Raw genomic sequence first — 21,600 nt, 5'->3', positions numbered from 1 at the left:
GATCCACTAGGAATTGGACAAATGACTGTAGTCACTGGAGCTGTTAATGTCCTGTTCCTCCTTTAGGTGGCAGCACTTTCTTCCTGAAAATATTAATGGTGGGGGTAGGTAGGATGGGGGAGGAAAAGGAATTTGTTTCCCAGATTCCTACATTTTTCACAGAAAGAAAGGAAGCCAGAAAGAGATGCAGGTCTTTGGAAAATTCTTTGTTGGCAAAGTACTGCTCATCTTTAACCCTCTGCAGACAGCTGCAAACAACTGAATGGCCAATATACTACATGTGAATTTAAAATGCCTCAGTTTAGACTGTGAGTAAATAGTAAAAAGAGACTCCAGTAAGAATAAGAAAAAGGGATTAGGCCATATCAAAATTAAGGAGGAAAAATATGTCTTTACAAAGTGGTCAAGATGAGACTTTCATTTTCCCCAATTCCCATTTTGGATGCAAAATATAGATGGAGATGCCCAATTGCACTCTCAAGAAAGCCTTGTTATATAGGAGATTAGAACTGGACACACCATAGCTATGTTAATTTCCCATTGGGCTCTTTAATTTAATTCTTAGAGCCCATAGGAAGGAGTCTAGCTTATTCTGCCTGCAGAAATCTAACACACACACACACACACACACACACACACACACAATAGAATTTGTCAAATACTCAAAGTAGACATGGTACAGATGGGGGTTGGGGAGGGAGGGTCATTTTACATTCTAATTTTCAGAGATCCCTCACCCACATCCTTTCAGAGATGAGTAGAATAGGGTATTTGAGGAGGGTTACAGGAGAGGGAAAAGGGAGGGATTCAGGGGTGGGTGCTATGAAGCCCCACTGTAGATCTTTTGTAGCCTGCAAGAGCCCTCTGAGGCTCAATATCACGAACATACAGTTTGGTTGCTTGGTTCTATTTGATTGATAGGTTTTTAATCATAGGCTCTTATTTCTTTAATTATTACTTAATCTCATTTCCTTAAATAGCTATCAATGTTCTTTTTGAATTTTTATCATATTTTTGATTATCTTGGTTTTACAGTCAGGATGTTCATATTTCAGAAGAGATAATGTTGAAAATGTGGGTTTTCAGATTTGGTCTACCTTTCTCATAACACATTCATATTTTAAAGAATATTATTTTCCTAGTCTTCTAGACTGAAAGGTCTGATCTGCATGTAGAAATGGACCTGAAAAGAATTGCGTGAGGTAAAGAACATGTCACCATTAAAGGAGATTTCCATTTAAGGAGAATGGAAGAGTCCTATGACCATATAGTCCTTGAGGATAGGGACTATGCTATTTACATCTTTTTTGTTTCCCAGAAGAATAAATTCAGCTGGACAATTACCTGTCCTACCTTCAGTTTCTACATGTAGTTTCAGGCTGAATGGGCTTAAACCAGGAGGAGTCATTTCATAGAACAAGTACAGAGCTTCCTGCAACTGCTGCTAGGTATCCCCTCTCTGTCCCCCTTGCAAACTAATTCCAACTTCCTAAGAGGCATAACTTGGTTATCTGTGGTCAAAATTTGTGACATTTCTTCCTTGGTCTGGGAATTCCCTGTCTTTTTGAGACATTGAACCACTACACCTCATGTAACTAATGCCTGGAGACTCCCTTTTAAGGGCAGAGAGCTGTCTCCAAAGGGTGCTACTTAATCTTATAAAATTTTTTCCCAGTGTTCCTAATGCATTCCCTTCTAAACTCTGTCTTTTTAAATCTTTTTATCCTTTCAACGCCCAGCTCACTTGCTACCACCTCCATGAAACCCTCCCAGACACTTCCATTTGTTAGTGTGCTCTCTTGATTCTCAAATTACCATTTATTCATTTATTTGTTTATATACTGTGTTCTCTCTCTCAACTGCCACTCCCTGCCCATTAGAATGTGTTTTTTTTTAAAATCACTAATAGCTAGCACAATACCTTGTACATAGTAGCTCAATAAAAGGGGGGAAATAAGCATTTATATAGCACCTACTATGTGCTGAACACAGTGCTAAGAGCTTTACAGATAAACTGAGGCAAACAGGTTAAGTGATTTGCCTGGAGTCACACAGCTAGTAAGTGTTTAAGTATGTATTTGAACCCATTTCTTCTTAACTTCAGGTCCAGTGATCTATTCACTGGGCCACCTAGTTGCCTATTTAATAATAAACTTAGAATCATCTCCACCCTAACTCAATACATACCTTATTATCTTTCCCACAAATTGTACCTCTCTCCAATCACTTCCCTATTTATGTCAAGGGCACCACTTTCCTTCCAGTTATCCAGACTCCCAAACTTGGAGTCATCCTTGACTTCTTATTTTTCCTCACTCCTTGTAACTAATCAATTGCCAGATTTTAAAAATTCTACATCCTAAACCTTTCCACTATAGTGGCAACCACACTGGCATACCCAGGATGGCTGCTAGCACAGGTCCTTAGATCTGCTTTACTAGGAAAGATAACTGTTAAAGGGGTCAACAATCTTTTTAATTACATTAAGTTCAGGAGAAAAGTTAGCACCCTGAATTTCAGAGAAAATCCAAACAAAGAAAATATAAGCAGAGAAATGAAGACCAATAGATAGGGCTTCTAACTGATTGAGAAATTAGCATAGATCAACAGACAGATTCAATTGTCTGACCAAGGCAATACATACATAGTTACCAGAGGGAGAAGCACCAACATCTGGGTTTTTCAAAGTTGGAGGAACTCCTTAACAGCTACCCTCAGTCTCATCTGGTCAAATCACAAGAACACTCTTCCAATGAGTGAGCCCCAAAGCAAAATGCTAATCTTAGAGTATATATACCCTTTTTAGAGCCAGAGGGCATCACAGCCCTCATGTCTCAGGGCCTAATGAGAAATTAACAAAAGGTATGAAAGCCTTCCTACAAGCAAGCCTGCCCTAAGCAAGCTTCCCTTAATGGGCTCCATGTGAGGCCTATTAATGAGTGGGGAAGATCTTATATCCCATTAACATTACACCTATGTCCATCCCCTTCTCCCTAGTCTCATGGCCACCATGCTAATCCAGTCTTTGCCTGGGCTATTTAATTGGTCTGCTTCAAGTCTCTCTCCTCAACAATCCATCCTTCACACTTCTACCAAGGTAATATTCTTAAAACTCAGGTTTGACTATGTTCTTCATCTGTTCAATAAGCTCCCATGACCCCCTACTGCCTCTTGAATAAAAATACAAATGCCTCTCTGACACTAAAAACCCTTTACAATTTACCTTCAAGCTACATTCCAAGGATTATTGCCTATTTTCCCCTTTTCTCTCTCTGTTCAACTGAAATGACCTTGCCTCAATGCTTTGCATAGGTCGTGATATACACACATACACATGTCTGTGTATGTATATATATGCACACATTCATATATATATATATATACACACACGCACATTTACATATATACATGTAAACTTCTTGAGAGCAGGAACTTTTTATCTTTTATCCTTGTAATAAATGCTTGCTATTGAATTATATTGAATTGAACTTTTTGTTGACTAATAAACATTGATGACTTAAAAAAATACATATTGGTTTCTTTGAGGTGGGCATTAGTTTTTTATTGTTGTTTATTCGTTTCAGTTGTGTTCAGTTCTGTGAGCCCATTTTGGGTTTTCTTGGCAAAGATACTGAAGTGATTTGCCATTTCTTTCTCCAGCTCATTTTAAAGGTGAGGAAACTGATGCAAACTGGGCTAAGTGACTTGCCCAAGGTCTTGAAGCTAATAAATATTTGAGATTGGGGCTATGAGTCTTCCTGATTCCACCCTGGCACTGTAACCAATGTGTTACCTAACTGACCAATATTTTTAGGGCCATCCTATAGCTCTGGGTTCATTTGGGTGGACCTTGGAGAGCAGCTCTCTCCAAGGTCCTAGATTAAACAAAACTCTGGGGAATCCACCAAGCGAGCTCAAAATCCAGTATCTGTCTGTCCTTTTACCCCAAGTTACTCAGCTTGGTGCTGATTTTGAGCATATTCAGATGCCCACATTCCATAGACCCAATAGAACTTCAGCATAAATTTAGATGTTACATACAATTGAGTCAAAATTTAATGCAATGAACTTTCATTAAGTCCTTCCTATATGTAGAGCAAAACAATTTCTGGGAGATATGTCATGTACATGTAGAAATAGGAGCAAAATATGTACAAAGTACATAAAAGGTAATTTTGGGGGTTGTGGAAATTTACTCTACAAGCTTTGACCTCCCATGGTGCAAAGAAAAATGGAGAGTCAACGATGACTCCAAGGTTGGAAAATGGAATGACTAGAAGGGCAGCGGTGATGTTGATGGAAAAAGGGAAGGTAGGAAGAGTGGTTTGTTTTGTGGGAAAAGGGAGTGAGTTGTGAATGGAACATACTGAGTTTGAGATGTCTATAAGACATCTAGTTTGAAATGTTCAATTGACTGTAATTCAGAAAAATGACTAAGGCTGGATACAGATGTATACATGTACACATGCATATATGTGCATGTGTATGCACACATATACATACAACACACATGCATACATATATCTATACACAACTATACATATATATGTCTGGGAGTCATTCCCACAGAAATGATAACTGAATCTGTGAGAGCTGATAAGATCACTAAGAGTATAGAAAAATCCCAAAGAGAACCTTGGAGGATATTCATAATTAAAGGGCAGGACACAAATGATGATTCAGAAAAGGAGATTGGGGATAATGACTTTGCTCAGTGCTCCTTCTTGCCATTGTGGCATTTAAAAAGTTCAAGAAATAGTTTCTGGGTAATTTAATCATTTTATTAATAAGGCTACAATTTTTCTTAATAAAATGAGATTAGTAACTCTCTTGAATGCCACAGACCTTCATGGTAGTGGGCTCACAGTTTATATAAACCTTGGAAGAGTAGGTGTTCCTGAGGGTTACAATCAACTCTGGTTAACAATTAATGAGAAAATGAATATTACAATGAGGAACTGGGCTCTATTTCAATGAGGGCCTTGAGGTATGTGTCTTGGATCACCCAAGTCTTGGTCAAATTCCATATCACCTGTGAGACAAAAGGGAGGATCCACATTTCCCCAGACATGTCTGAGTAAACACAATGATCTGGAACCCTCCCATTAGTCCAATTAGAATTTCTTTTACTGTCTGACTAGATTTGGGCCTGGTTAAATCTTTGAGAAAGATTTCCCACACTGCTTGATAACTTGGGTTCTGATTCAACAATTAGCTATTAATACAAAGAAAATAATCATTTACCTCACCTTAATCATTCTGTGGTGGCTCAACTCACTCAGTTTATTCATTCTAAGCCTTTACAGAAGCCAAAGACATCTTTCAAAAACCGAACAGTAAGTTTTATATTCTTATTTGGGCACATAAATTATAAGATTATTATTTTGATATTTTTAATGGCAAAATTCTGAAAAGTGGTCTCTATGTTTGCTAGCACAATGTTAAACATAATGTGAATGTTTGTATGTGGGTGCGTTTGTAAATTATAAATATTTGCTGCTGAATCACAAGGAAGAAGAATTATTTTATTTGCCAAGTTCTATATCTAGAGATAGATTTGGAAGATGTAGAGCCAACCAATTAATCAAAACATCAAGCTCTTTCTATTTGTAAAGTGCTGAACATACAGACATGCATATGCCATTGTCCCTGTCCTCAAGGAGATATGATCTAGATGAAAAGATAAACTATATACTTTAAAAGAGAATTATAAATTCCCGGATGATAAGTATTTCAGTGAGTAGCAATCAGTAAAGAAGCAAGAAGTATCTACTGTCTGCCAAACACTGTGCTTTCCTGTACTTCTTAATTCTAGTGCTTTTCCTTTGTTAACTATTTCCTATTTTCTTGTATCTATTCATTTGCACATGTTTATTTACTTCTTGTCTCCTCTATTAATGTGAGCTTTTTGAGAGTAGGAACTGTCTTTTGTTTTTCTTTGTATTGCCAGTGTTTATTACAGTTCCTGGCAAATAGTAGTCACTTAATAAATGGTTTGGGGGCAGATATGTGGCTAAACAGATAGAGTCCTGGGCCTAGAATCAGGAAGATATGCATTAAAATCTGGTCTCAGACACTTACTAGCTGTGTGACTCTGGGCAAGTCCCTTAACCTTATTTAATTCAGTTTCCTCACCTGTAAAATGAGTTGGAGAAGGAAATGGCAAGCCACTCCAGTACCTTTGCCAAGAAAATCCCAAATGAGGTCATGAAAAGCTGGACATGACTGAAAAATGACTGAACAAAAACAACAAATACTTTTTGACTAAGTGACTAGAGAAATAAAGGGCAAAAATGAAATGGTCTCCACTCTTAAAGAGTAACAAAGACAAAATTAGTATGGGATAAATTGGGCTTTGTCAAAGGGTGCTTATATTTGTTGGGGGGGGTGGGATGGAAGGGGATGCTACCTCTCTGTGGTAACCTGCTTTAACTCATACTTTACCATCTCTTTGAGTCCTGTAGTAACAACCTTCCTTGGATCACCACTCCCACCATCCTATCACTATGGCACCCTGCTCCAGAGCTCCATCTTTTCTCCTAACTTCAACAGATACACAGAACATTGCTTCTCCTGATGATGCTTTACTGGTGATAGAACTGTGTCCTCTGTCTTCACCTATTCTCCAATTGAATTAGTCTTAGGAATAATTATGGCTAGTTAGGACTCTGATAAGTGATACTGACAGTAAATACTATAGCAGTTTGGAGGAGGGAGATCACTGGGAGATGTCACTGGAGAAGGAAGAGAAAGATTGAGAGAGGTCATGGGGATGGGTGTGGGTCTTTCTGTTTGTATTTGAGTGATCCTGAGTAGTTTCATCTGATTTTTGCTTATTAATGAGACCTATCTCTTCCATTCTTTGGGAGAAAATGTGAAGGGTTCTGATTGAGAAATGTTATTCTAAAGCCACCAACTTTGGATCCTTATCCTACAACCCAAATTTTCATGAAGAGGTAGTGTGTGAAGAATTCTGCCCCGTGTGCATTCTTAAGAAATTCGTCATTAGTTTCCTGAGTTGTTCCAGGGCATCAACTCACTTATATAATCCTCAAAGTTTTATCCTCTTTTTAAACTAACTTAGACACTGGGCTTAGCTTGGTCCCCTGGTAAAAGTTAAACTCTTTTTGAATTGTATAATGTTATCTTTTTAAACTTTATATCATTTTGCTGGTTTATTTTCATCTAGAGCTAGAGGCATAAATTGAAGGGAGATGTTGAGTGGATAGCCCATGCCCCAGGCAAGAGAAGCTAGTATTTTTTTCCTTCTGTTAGCTCTTCATAGATCTAAGTAATAACACATCAGATTATATCTGTATAATGCTTCAGGGTTTACAGAATACTTTCTTACAATAGTCTTCTAAGAAATGTAATCAAGTGTTATAAACCCCATTTTTTCCAATGAGGAAATTGAATCATTGAGAGATTAAATGAATCTCTTAGGGTCTTACAAGAAGTATCAGAGACACAGGATTCAGATCTAGTTCTCTTGCCATCCAAACCAGTGTATCTGTATATCTCTACTATATCATGACCCAACATCTGATACAGATGACCCTCTTGACCAAAAGGACTGCTTGCCCTATGAAGAGATTGAAGGTCTCTACTTAACAGTCCAATTCTTTGGAATCCAGGATAATCTCAGCTTAAAGTTCTCACTCAAGAGTAATCAGATCAGACCTAAAGACAGATCAGGTAGTCCTTCTATTTTCCATAATATGAGCCTCAGTTCTCTCACTATGTTCTCTCACTTGTTCGTCTTCTGGATGTATTCCAGTTTGCCATTATTCTTCCTAAAACGTGGCACATAGAATTAAAGATAATTCCCTAGATTTGTTATGACCACAGTAAAGTATACCTCCTTTTCTCCTGCCTCTATTAATATAGCTTAAGATTGTATTGTTGTTGAATTACATTGTTGTTGGTTGAATCATATTGAGTTTGTTGTCCACTAAGATCTTATGTCTTTTTCATAAGCTGTTGATCATTAAAAAAGAAACATTAGATTATAAGTTTCTCTATTAGACTGTAAATTCCTTGAGGGAAGATGCTATCTTTTGTCTCTTTGTATCCCTAGCACTTAGCACAGTGCCTGGCATGCACTTAATAAACGTTTATTGATTGATTGATATTACATTTCATCTTATTAGAAGAACTTCTGGGGGCAGCTAGGTAGCACAGTGAATAGAGCACTGGCTCTGGAGTCAGAAGGACCTGAGTTCAAATTCATCTTCAGACACTTGACACTTACTAGCTGTGTGACCTTGGGAAAGTCACTTAACACCAATTACCTTGCCTTCCCTCCTCCAAAAAAGAAAAACTTCTGTGTTGTTGATTTTTTTTTTTATTCTGTCACCCAACATATTAGCTAGATTTCTTAGCTTTTAATTACTCAAAAATTTGGTAAATATGCTATCTGTGCTATCATTTAAGTCACTGATAAAAATGTTGAATAAAGCAGACACAAAGGCTTGGGGTGTTTCACTGGAGACTTCTAGCCAGATTAATGTTGAGCCATTAATCACTGGTTTTTGGGTGTAGTCATTCAATCAATTCCAAATCCACCTATGTTGCATTTTTCTCATTAGAGACTTTGTCAAATGCCTTCAATTATGCTATAGCTATAGTAGTCACTTACTCTACATGTCTAGTAACAAAGAGGGAGATAAGGTTAGTCTGGAATGACTTGTTCTTGAGGCAGCTAGAGTCACTGTGGATAGAAAGTTAGACCTGGAGTTGGGAACAACTGAGTTCAAATTCAGCCTCTGATATTTACTAACTACATGACTCTGGGCAAGTCAATCTCTACTTGCCTCAGTTTCCTCATAAGTAAATGGGGATAATTGTACCTACTTCCCAGGGTTATGAGGATAAAATGAGATAATATTTGTAAAGTACTTTGCAAACCTTCAAGTACTTTCTAAATGCTAGCTATTATTATAGCGATTATGATGATTACAGCCATTATGCAGGCTCTTAGGAATCTTTGTTTCTCTTGCTAAATAATCAGAAACCTACTTTTTCATGATATAGCTTAGAATGTTGCCTTGAATCCAAGTCTTATGTTTCTGAATATGCCTGCTTTTTCTTCCCTCTTTGCTATACTCTTGTTTCTTCTCCCTGGAATGTCTTATTTCAACATCTCCATCTCCTACTGTTGCCCAAGGCTTGTGTTATCTTTTCCAAGAAGTCTTTTCTGATATACCTAGCTAGAAGCAATCTCTCCTCCCATTGAATTCCAGTCACATTTAGTTTGTATCTCCCTCAGAGTTCTTATTAAATTCTGCCTTTTATGATAGTTACTTGTGTTTTCAAGAAGAAGGCAACACAGTTCATAAAGAAAGTCTAGGCTTTGACCAGGAAGACCTGTCTCTGAAACTTAATAGCTGTTTGACCCCATGCAAGTGATTTAACCTCTATATACCTCTACCGATTCCCTAGGATTTATCTACTCAATTATAGATTGGTTGCCATCTGTATTGTTCACAAGATCAGAGATTTAAAACTAGAAGAGATCTTAGAGGTCTCATTCAATTCTCTCATTTTACATATGAAGAACTTGTGATCCAAGGAGATCAAGTAAATACCTACAATGGAGGGAGGTCCTCACCCTGAGGTTTTGTATATTTGCATATTATGTTTTCCAATACATATTACATGTTTATATATATGCATATGTGTGTATATCTGTATGTATGTGTATCTATATCTTGTATCTCTTACTAGATCGTAAGCCTAATGAGAGTGGGGATTGTCTTTTACTCATAATTTACATCCTTTGAGGCTCCAAGTGGAGTACATTGCATTTAATAGGCATTCAGTAAATATTTATTGACTAATGGACTGACAGATTGAATAAATGAATGAATTTTCATTTTTTTCCAGAGGGGCAGCCTAGTCTGTATAAGAAGGACATGTTTCTCCCAGTCCTGGCTCAGTTTCTTGATAAGACCAATTTAGTGTGCTTTAATGTACAGGTACCTCTCCTCCAACTATTCATTCAGCAATTATTGGTTGAATGGCTATTGTGTGTAAAGCACTGTGCTAGGTTCAAGTATATGAAAGTATAATAGCTATTAATTTACACACAGATCCCTTAGGTGTCTGGAACCAATCTAATAGTTTCTGAACATTCTATTCTTTAAGTATCCATTAGCAGATATAATTTCTAGAGGGATTGAATGTTGGAATTGGCAATGGTTCTGCCAAGGCATTATGTTTATGAAATTTGAATTGGGAAGATAGTTTCATAGAAACTTAGAGTTGGAAGAAATCCCCTTGTATGACCTTTGGGCCATCTTTTCAGGGAAAAAAAAACAACAAAAACCAAACCTAAGTGTTTGAACCAAAAATATAATATCCACCCAAACTCATTTAACATCACAATCTTATAATGTTAAATAGCAATTTTTAAAGTAAGGGACCAATATATTACCAGATATTACATGCATTTGTTAACCCTAGAGATGGATATCCAGAATTGCAGTGTAAATGGTCATTTTCTTCAAAAACTCTTGGACCCTGAGTCTGCTTCCAACTACAATTGGAATGGTGAGTTTATGGAGATATAGTGTTTATAGTTCAATGAGCATTTCTATTTTCTAAAAATGATTTATTGATGCTCTTCTAAAAATATCTCTCAGTTTCCAGTGACTCAACCTACTCCCTCACCCCTTAGCCTTTCTTATAACAGATATATACAGTTAAGCAAAACAGAGAGTAGTTAATCATGTCTAAAAAGCTGCTGGATTCCTTGCCAGTGGTTCCTCCCTTGTCTGCTGAGGGACAGGAAGTGTGCTTAGTCTAGTGAATATCTGATTGGTCACTGCAGTGGTCAGTATTCTGAATACCTTCAATTTAAAAAAATTACATCATAATTATCATATAAATTGTTCTGGTTCTTTACCTGTATTATTTCATGCTAGTCTTCCTAAGCCTTTCTTTATTTTTCACATTCCTCATTCCTTACAGTGCAATCATGTTCCTTTATATTCATAAAGCTTAACAATTCCCCAATCAATGGACACTTACTTTCCTTCCAGTTCTTGGATGCTGCAGAAAGTGCTGCTATATCAATTTTTGTATATGTGTGACCTTACCCTCTGACTTTGACCTTCTTGGCATATATATCTAGCAGTGATTTTGATGGGCCAAAGAATATGTATCATTTAATGGCTTTTTAGTATAATTCCAAATTGTTTTCCATAAAGATGGGGCTAATTCACAGTTTCTCAACAATATAAAAATAATTAAAATTATATAGCATTTGCTATGTGCCAGGTATTGTACTAAGTGCTTTATGATAATTATCTTATTTGATTATGAAAAACAACTCTAGGAGGCAAGTTCTATTATTATCCCCATTTTACAGATAGGGAAACTCAAATAAACCAAAATTAAGTGACTTGCCCAAGGTTACACAGCTTTTAAGTATCCGAGGCTGGATTTGAACTCAGGTCTTTCTGAACTGAGTCCAGCATTCTTTACACTATGCCACCTCACGTAGTGTGTCTCAAAAGCTCCCTCCAACATTTACTATTTTTATATTTTGTTATCTTGTTTTAATTTGAGTTTTTCTTATTATCAGTGATTTAGACTGAGCATTCTTTCATATGGTTATAGATAGTATGCATTTTTTTCCTCTTAAAAACTGCCTGCTCATATCTTTGAATGAGAATTCCTTTAATTTCTTAATTAACTTTCTGAAACCTAAGGTACCAATAGCACTTTGCTTATATTGTATTTTGTCAAAGAAGATTTACAAGCATAGAGTAGACTGACTGAAAACTACTTTGATTGTCCCTTTTTGGGGAAAAAGAATTTACTATTTTATTTTTTGATTCAGTAGATTGCTAAGATATCAAATAGTACCCTGGTAAAGCTATGAAGACACCACCACAGGCAAACTTTAGTGGCAGCCACCCAAGGACTTTTAAACTTCGTCTCCATTTGTAAACAATTTATCTTCTCCAAAATGCGTTGGATTAAAATAGATCCCAACAGAAGGTTGTGAGTTTAATGTCTAGACCAGGAGTGAGGAACCTGCAGTCTCAAAGCCACATGTAACCTGCTGGTTTGTCAAATGTAACCCTTTGACTGAATTCAAGTTGAATTTGTTCTGTGAAATTTGGATTAAGTCAAAGGACTTCACTTGAAGTTAACCCCATTAATGCCTCACACAACTCTATACAACTAACTTCAAAAATAGTTTCTTATCTGCATTGTGGGAGTACCACAGGTTTGGACCTCCCTCCTTCCCAATTCCATAGGTACAGTTCTCTCAGTGTGGGATGCCCCATCTTTAAAAAGTCTATTTCTGGGGTGGCCAGGTAGCACAGCAAGTAAGAGCACCAGCCCCAGCACCTGGGGATTGAATCCGGGCTCAGACACTTAGCATCCACCCAGAAACACCTGGCCATGTAACCTTGAGCAAGTTACTTAACCCCAATTGCTTAGGGGTGGCCAGGCGGCTCAGCAAGTAAGAGCACCAGCCCCAGTGTGGGGATAACCTGGGGATCAAATCTGGGCTCAGATACTTAGCACCACACCCAGAAATAACTGGCCATGTAACCTTGAGCAAGTTACTTAACCCCAATTGCTTTTTAAAAAAGTCTATTTCTTTATCTTCCCCCAATTTTCCACTAATTATTCTGTTGGATTTCCTATTAAAACTCTAGGCCAAAGTTTCTTATCCTTTTTTTGTGTCATGGATTCCATTGGCAGTCTTGTAAAGTCTATGGAATACTTCTCAGAATACCATTTTTAAGTGCATAAAATAAAATACATGGGGTTATAGAGAAAACAAATTATATTAAAATAACATAATCAAAATAAAAAAAAGTTTAAAGACCTCAGGTTAAGATGCCATGTTGAGGCCAATTCAACAAATTGTAAAACTGAGTTTTACAAACAAGTATCTTATAGAAGGTACAATGAGGTTTCAGGCTCAGTTATTCTACTACTGTTCAAGAATAGTAAGGCTATTTGCAACATTCATGGATTGACCTTTTGTTCCCTAGATAGGAACCATCAATGGATGATACAATTTCAATATAGATCTCAAACTATGAATGCTTTTTGGAGTCTTCATGACAACATTACTCTAAAAACAGAATGAACAGAAATAGTCTCATGACAGGATGGAACTTTTAGTTCTAAAAAATGACAAATGGGCTGTGTGTCTTAGGGCCCCTTCTTTTTCATTTCTGTCTGAACAACTTGGGCAACCATAAGGTGATGTATACCTCTTGGTTGAAAAACTAGTAAGACAAGTATCCTCCTGTTTACCAATGACATGGTTGTCCAGAAGGGATCTTAGGAAACATTTTATTTCATAAATTAAAGATAAAATAAAAGATCCTAAAAATAGAGGCATTTGGGCATGATAGCTACTTATTGGCATATGCTCAATATTCATGACACTCAAACTAAAAATCCTAGTATTTAGTTGGCATTTCCCAGCATTTAAATGAATAATCCCAAGTAACCCTGCCCAGCAGGTCAATTCGTCCTAGTTAGGGATGCTTTGACACCAACTCTCTTGAAGAGGACCATCTCTATGTAGTCTTAATTTTCAATCAGAAGTTGCATGGACCCCAACAGAAGTTCTTTCAAGGACAAAGCAATTCGGCAGTAGTATCTTCCTGAAAACATTTCAAGCAATAATTGTCTATTTTATGCAACATGGTAGAGAACTGTGTGGGTCTTAACCAAGTACTTGTATAAATGCTTGAGAAGATTAAAAGCTTTTCTCTCCACCACCTCACTCTCCCTACCAATATTGATTCTACCTGCAAGCCCCCTGGTTGCCCATGGGTTTTTTGAAGTGAGTCTGCCTTCCATCTGGGTAAGAATGTAAGTTAGGCTTTAAGGCTTTTATTACAGAATAAAACTTTACATCTCTCCCTTCTACTATTGATAGTAAAAATTATTTATTGAGTGATTGATAAGTATCCAAAATCCTTGTCTCTCACCTTAGCCAACAATACAGAATATCTGCACTTCAGGCACTTGTTAGTCGCAAACTGACTATAATAAGAAATCTGAGTTTTGAAAGAGGCAGTCTGTTTGATGGCCATGTTTCTGCTTTTCCAGATTGTTCAAATCCTCAGTGCCCCCCAATCATCTGAAAGCATATTATTTCCACTTCCTCTCTCCTATTTTTTCTCCCCACCAAATTCCTTTACTGAGTTTCAATTTCATCGTAAGTCCTCTCCCTTTATATAGAAGCATCCATTTGAATAGCTTTCCCCAGTCTTTTGTAAAAAATGTGCTTAAAGACATTGCCCACTGTATAACCTAGTATCCCTTTTACAACAAGGACCTTCATGATAATTTCCTCTAGGTGGTTAGTTCCAGAGAAAAAAGTTTCTGTGCAGATCAATTTGTGTGCTTTTGTCTATTGACCCATGAAAATCTTATCATCTATCATATTTCCCTTTTTGGTGTAGCTTCCAGGAAACTCTGAGCCACAGTCTATTATGGTAATTAGCTGATTTCAGGTGCCTTCTAACATCTACCCCCTTTATAAAATCTCTGTTCTTTTCTCATCCTTAATTGAGAATTATATTTAATTTTTAAAATCTGTTCTTCTTTTATCTGTAAATGTTCTGTTTGGAGTTGTGTTTATTTTTTAACCTGTCTCCAATAATTTTGGTGATAAGTATATTATAAATCTTTGATAAATAGATTTAACTACTTGGAGTTGGGAGTGGGGAGAATGCCCACAGGAGAATTAGAAAGCATAGTCTTGGAAGTGGGACCACACATTACATGTTTTGGGGCTAGGCTAGTGGATAGACCATTTATCTGATCTCCTCCTACTATCTAATTAAAACACTGAAGATGACCTGGGTCTTTGAGATGAGTGCCTAGCTATCTATCTATGTTATATGGTTATCTTCTCATGAAGGCTCTGAACATTCTGTTATGCAGTGGGTTGCTCTTCTTATTCTGACTGTCACAAAATTCACACAATTACCTTAATGTAATATAGGTGTTTTGGCATTATAAAAGTACTACAGAATATCCTAGAGCCATCAGCATAAGCACTGATACTAAAAATGACTGAAGAGCCCACTGGAATGTTCTGCTGTATGGTTATTAAAGCAACTGAGAAGAAAAGGTTTCTGAGACTCAGTTGTTTACAGCCAGACAGGCAATGCTGATTTAGTCCAGCAAATAAAAAGAGAGAGAGAGAGAGAGAGAGATTCATGCATTAATAAATATTGATGCGTATAAGCAGTGGTGCAATTGTATTTTGTGTGTTGGAGTAGGAGGACTCAATTCTGGGAATTGTGTGTTCTGACAGGGAAAGTCAGGGGAAATAAATATTTTCTTTCCATTTGGATAGTAAAGGCTTTGAGGAGGGGATGAGATTTCAGGAACATTTTGAGAGATGAAAAGGAGAGAGCCTGGTGAAATGGAAGGGAAAAGATGGTTCCAGGAAAAAGGTGTGTTATAAAAGAGGCTTGGAGGCAAGAAGGGTGAAGGGAGCTGAGATTAAATTAGTCTCTAGTGGGCAAGCTCCAATGCAGAAGGAATTGAGTGGTATGAGGTGGTGAGTTAAATAAAAAGCTGAGGAGTGGGAGCTTTCAACTTGTTCAGGTAGTTTGGGAGGCTCAGTTCAGCTCTAAGTTTCTTTGCAGTCTTGGGAAAGTCATTTTGCCATTCTGTGCTCTTGATTCCTCATTTGTAGAAGGGAAAAAGTCAATGGTTGAGGTAAATTAAAGCATATTTTCAAACTATTCTATTTGAGAAACATGAACACAAAGATCAACAACAATATTACAGAAGCTGCAAGGGAACTTTGTATTGGGATATATGGACAAGAGTTTATAGAAATGAATATATCTAACATTCCTTGCCCCACTAAGGGGAAAATATTTAAAAAAAGGAAGAAGAAAAAAAATCAGCAGTTTATAACAATTTTAAATAGGTTGTATAAAATACCTTAGGAGCCAAGGAAAGCAAGAGAAAAAAATTTATTTTGTGAGTTTTTCTGCTGACAGTCAGTACTAGTAAAAATAAGAATCCAAATGAACCTTTGGTGTGCCATATGTAGTGGGTTGTCTTATGACTGAACTTGAACTGAATAGTGACTTGTCCCTGCCTCACTGTTGAAAGGACTTGTCTTGGTGGAAGGGAAAAGGTATAATGACTTCAGAGAGATATTTCATATCAAGATCATCCCCTAATTCACACTCATTTCTAGCCTCAAGATAACTGGCAATGGAGAGGACATGATAGTATAATTGTGACTTTTAATAAATTTCCTGGTGGACATCAATTGTTTATAATCTAGTATTAGTTTACACTGTCCCCTGCCCTCCCAAAAATTTTGACTATATTTTAGGTAAACCAATGTTAATGAAAATATAATTTTCCCCATAGAGTATAGTAAGTGTTAGTAATGACTTGAGATCTCTACTAGGGAATTTGGAACATCTGCAATCAAAAATCTTGATTCGCTTGGAAAAGGTCTAAAAAAATCCACATATACTCTGCCTGGACATATTCCCCAATAATCAGTATTCTCTTATTCTACTTTATTCTGTGTAACCCAGTTGAACTAAACCCTTGAATGCTAAGAAATAACCCTGTTTCTCCAAACTCCTATTGTCTATTATTTCCATTCACTATCATCTGATTTGGATTAAGGAGGGGATAATATACTCACTCAACTGGGTATGGAAATCTATCTCACCCTACAAGAAAGCAGGGGGGAAGGGGCTAAGAGAGGGGGGATGGCAGATTCGGGGAAGGGTTAATCAGAAGCAAATACCTTTGAGGAGGTTCAGGTCAAAGGAGGATAAATGGAGGGAGGGACGGGATAGAGGGAAATATAGTTAATCTTTCACAACATGACTGTCATGGAAGTGTTTTGCATGACTACACATGAATAACCCATATTGAATTGCTTACCTTCTCAGTGAGGGTGGGTGGAGGAAGGGAGAGAATGTGGAGCTCAAAGTTTTAAAAATGAATGTTAAAAATTTTACGTGAAACTGGGAAATAAGATATGTAGGCAATGGAGTACAGAAATCTATCTTGTCCTACAGGAAAATAGAAGGGAAGGGGATAAGAGAAGGGGGGGGGTGCAGATAGAAGGGCAGATTGGAGGAAGGGGTAATCAGAATGCACACTGTCTTCAGGTGGAAGAAGGGGAGAGATGGGGAGAAAATTTGGAATTTAAAATATTGTGGAAGTGAATGTTGAAAACTATAAATAAATAAATTAATAATTAAAAAAGAAAAGAAAAATCAAAATCCTCCAAAAAAAAAAAAAAGAAATTGGAAACTCCTCTCTGATCATTGTCTTCTACTCTTTAATCTTTCCTTGTGCCTTTCTGCTCCTAAACTTATTCTTTTTCCTTACTGTAGGATTGTGATGTCCAATCCCTCCACCCCTCAGTATTTTTCTGGACCATCACCTCTAGTCTAGTCATACTCTCTTCCTTTCCCAGTTTTGATTTTGTAGTGAATAAACTCAATTCTACTCTTTAATCTACTTTCAAATCTCTTCCTTCCTGTCCTATTGCTGATCGTGTGTGTGTGTGTGTGTGTGTGTGTGTGTGTGTATGGAAAGAGGACACAAGATGAGCTGTATTGCTAAACTCCAACCTTAGATTAATCTTTCTATTGGCCTCCCCTTCTTTGTTCCTACTTAAGTGTTTAGAGCAAAATAACAAAACTATGCTAACAGTACATTAGTAATAAAATCACAACTAGGCCTTCACTGTAACTAAACAATTCTTCTATGCCTAATTGATTCTCTACACCACTCACCATGGTAGTTGTTTCCAAACCTTCTCCTTCCCCTCTTGTCCCCTCCCTTCTTCTCCCCTCCCCTCTCCTCCCCTTCCCTTTCCTTTCTTTCCCTTCCCCCAGCTGAAGAACTTAACTCATAGTTCACTGAAAAAATAGAGGCCATTCAGCATAAGCTCCCTCTTCTCACTTTCTCCTCATTTCACACACACCGCTGGCAGCATCCCTGACTATCTTCTCCTTTGCTCCAGTCTCTGAGGAAAAGATGGCCCTTCTCCTTCGTAAACATCAGCAACTGCATGTACCTTTGATCCCATCCGCTTCTGTTTTCTTCAGCAGATAATCTCTACTATTATTATCCTCTTCTAATCTCTAATCTCCAGTTTCCCATTATCTTCTGGTATCTTCACCAATGCCCACAAACACTTCCAAGTCTCTTCCATCCTTAAAATAAAGAACTCTCATTAGATCCCACTTTCCCCATCAGTTTTCATCTCATACCTTTCCTCTCCTTTCTTATCTCAACTTCTGAAAAAAAAAAACCCATCTAGTTGGCATTTCAACTTCCTTTCCTCTAACTTTTAAAGCCTCTGCATTCTTACTTCCAACTTCATCATTTAACAGAAACTGCTAGCATAATAGATAGAGTTCTAGGCTTGACAAAGACTTAAGTCTGAATTCTGCTTCAGAAACTTACTAGCTATGTGATCCTGCACAAGTCACATTGCCTCTGTCTGCCTCAGCTTCCTTATCTGTAGAATGGAGATAATTATAACCATTATCTCCTAGGGTACTTGTAAGAATAAAATATATAAAATGCTTTATAAACTTTAAAACATTATGTAAATGTAAACTGTCATTATTATTTTCTCTAATCTAATGACATTTTCTAGCTTACATTTTTTTACATTTTACAGCATTTTCTTTACTTCTCTGCAGCATTTCACACTGCTGACCACCTTTTCCTTGTGGATATTCTCTCCTCTATTTAAAAAAAAATGCCGATCTGTCTTGGTTCTGCCCCTACCTGTCTGACCACTTCTCAATATACTTTGCTTCATAATTCATACATGCACACCCACTGTGGGTGTTCCCCAAAGTTCTGTTCTAATCCATCTTATCTATTCTGTCTATACTTTCTGGCTTGGTAAGCGCCTGTGGGGTTCAATTATCATAATCATAAAGCTGATTTCCAAATCTATATATCTAGCCTTAGCTTTTTTTCTCAGCTCCAAATCCACATTACCAAATGCCTATTAGCCATCTCAAACTGGATGCCCTATAGGCATCTCAAACTCACCATTTCAGAAAGCAACTAATAATTTCCCCCCATACCTACCCCTCCACTATCCTCCTAGTCACTCAGTTTTGCAATCTTAGTGCTATCCTTGGCTCCTCACTGTTATTTACTCTATATATTAAATCAGTTTCCAAATATTTTGATTTGGATTTCCAAAATACCTCTCCCATACATCCCCTCCTTTCTACCCACATGACCATTGATCTAATTCACCTTTTTTCCTGGATTATTGTAATAGTCTCCAAATTGGTCTTCCTGTATCAAGTTTATTCATCTTCCAATATAAACTAGACAATTGGCAAAATTATTTTTCCTAAAGTGAGAGTTTGTGTCACCTCCCTCTACCCCCAATTCAACAAATTCTAGTAGCCTCTAGGACCAAATATAAATTCCATTATTTGTCATTTAAAGCACATCACAGACTATCCCTTTCCTATATTTCTAGATTTCTATACATTGTTCCTCTCCATATATTCTACAGTCAAGCCATATTGGTCTATTGCTGTTTGTTACTCATAAAACACCATCTGCTATATCCATGCTTTTTCACCTGCCTCATATATTCCTTGATTTCCTTCAAGATCTATTCTACAGGAGATTCCTCCAGTTAACTATTGCATTCCCCCCCCAATAAGGTTACCTTATAGCTACTTTGTATATATCATATATATACACCTACATATTAACATGCTGTCTCCCCCTTTAAAATGTAAGCTCCTTGGGGCGGCCAGGTAGCACAACGAGTAAGAGCACTGGCTCCAGTGTTGGGATGACCTGGGGATCGAATCCAGGCTCACACACTTAGCACCTATACAGAAACACCTGGACATGTAACCTTGAGCAAGTTACTTAACCCCACTTGCTTCAGGGCAGCCAGGTGGCTCAGCGAGTAAGAGCACCGGCTCCAGTGTCGGGATGACCTGGGAATCAAATCTGGGCTCAGATACTTAGCACCACACCCAGAAATAACTGGCCATGTAACCTTGAGAAAGTTACTTAACCCCAATTTCTTTAAAAAAAAATGTAAGCTCCTTGAGGTCAGTGAATGTTTCAGCTCTTCCTTTATATCTCCAGTACTTGGCACAAGTCTTGGCACTTAATAAATCCTTAATTTATTATTGATTGTTAGATTGATTTAATTGGGATAAACTCTCTAGAAATATTTGTAGCAGCATTTTAAAAATGTGATCAGCATTAAGAAAACTAATGTGTAATTTTAGCTGCTGTATGAAAACAAATATAACTACAAAAACGATAAAATGAAATTGAAAACAATAGTGATTAAATCATCTTAAGGATTATGACAGCACCTTAGCATATAGTGCAATAGGGGAGGAAGGGAGTCAGGAAGACCTGAGTTTAAGTGTTACATTTGATATAACCATGGGCAAGTAACTTAACATTTCAATGCCCCAAACAACTCTTTAAGACAGGGGTTCTTCACCTTTTTTGTATCATAGACCTCTTTGGCAGGTTGGTGAAGACTATGAATCCCTTCTCAGAATAATGTTTGTTGTCCACATTCATAATAGAAGGAAATGCTAAATTTCAGTTAGAAGTTTGTGAAAATAAAGATGTAATATTTTCCCCATGCAAGGTAATGGATCCCCTGAAATCTATCTATTAACCCATTGTATTGTTTGTAGACTCCAAATTAAGAAAATCTTCTTTAAGACTTAAAGTTGTAGATGAGTTGCCAATTTGTGTTAATAGAAGTAGTTCCCTATACCCAATAAACCATAGTGGTGACTTCTATTCTTCTCTCTTCTCCCCCCAAACCATAACACTACTAACATATGCTATAGTCACATATGCAAAATGGAGATCAGAGGTAATTATCCTTATAATTCAGGGCTAAAATATTTTTCACTTGGATTACCCAGATAAATCATTCAACTGAGTCTTCAATTTCAGTTCTCTTTGAATGATCAAATAATTTTGCCATTGTGGATTAGACCTATGCTTTAAACAATGACAAACCATCACTTAGCTAAGGCATTGTCAGGATAAGGCAGGCAAGAGTATTAGACAAGAGAATCTGTCTCAGAGACCCACCTATGCTTTAAGTTGATATTTGAAGTCTATTAGCATGTCAACTGTTTATGACTCAAGTGAAGATGATAATATAATAATAATAACTAATGTTTATATGGTGTTAATTTTAAAGTACTAAGTAACAATTATCTCATTTGATCCTTACCACAGTCCTGGGATGTAAGTACAATTATGGTCCTAGTTTTATAGTAAGGAAACTGAGACTGAGGGAAGGTAAGTGATTTCCCCAGGGCCATAGAACTAGGAAGAGTCTCAAGCTAGATTTGAACTTAGGTCTTCCTGACTCCAGGCCCAGCTGTCCCCTGTGCCACCTAACTGTTTAGGTAGATAAAGAGAATGGAAGAGGAAAGAGGGAAGTGGAAAGAAGGGAGAGAAGGAAGAAGAGAGGGAATGTTTAGGATAAATCAGACTTCGGCTGTTAGTATTCCATAGCTTTACAATGTTTCAGTAGTAGTGTTAAGTCACTGATTTATAGCTTAT

This window comes from Petaurus breviceps, unplaced genomic scaffold (assembly GCF_028583685.1).
Source record: "Petaurus breviceps papuanus isolate PSGF00001 unplaced genomic scaffold, PetGlider_PUasm1.0 90784, whole genome shotgun sequence".
NCBI classification, from domain to species: domain Eukaryota; kingdom Metazoa; phylum Chordata; class Mammalia; order Diprotodontia; family Petauridae; genus Petaurus; species Petaurus breviceps.
This window is presented reverse-complemented; position numbering follows the sequence as displayed.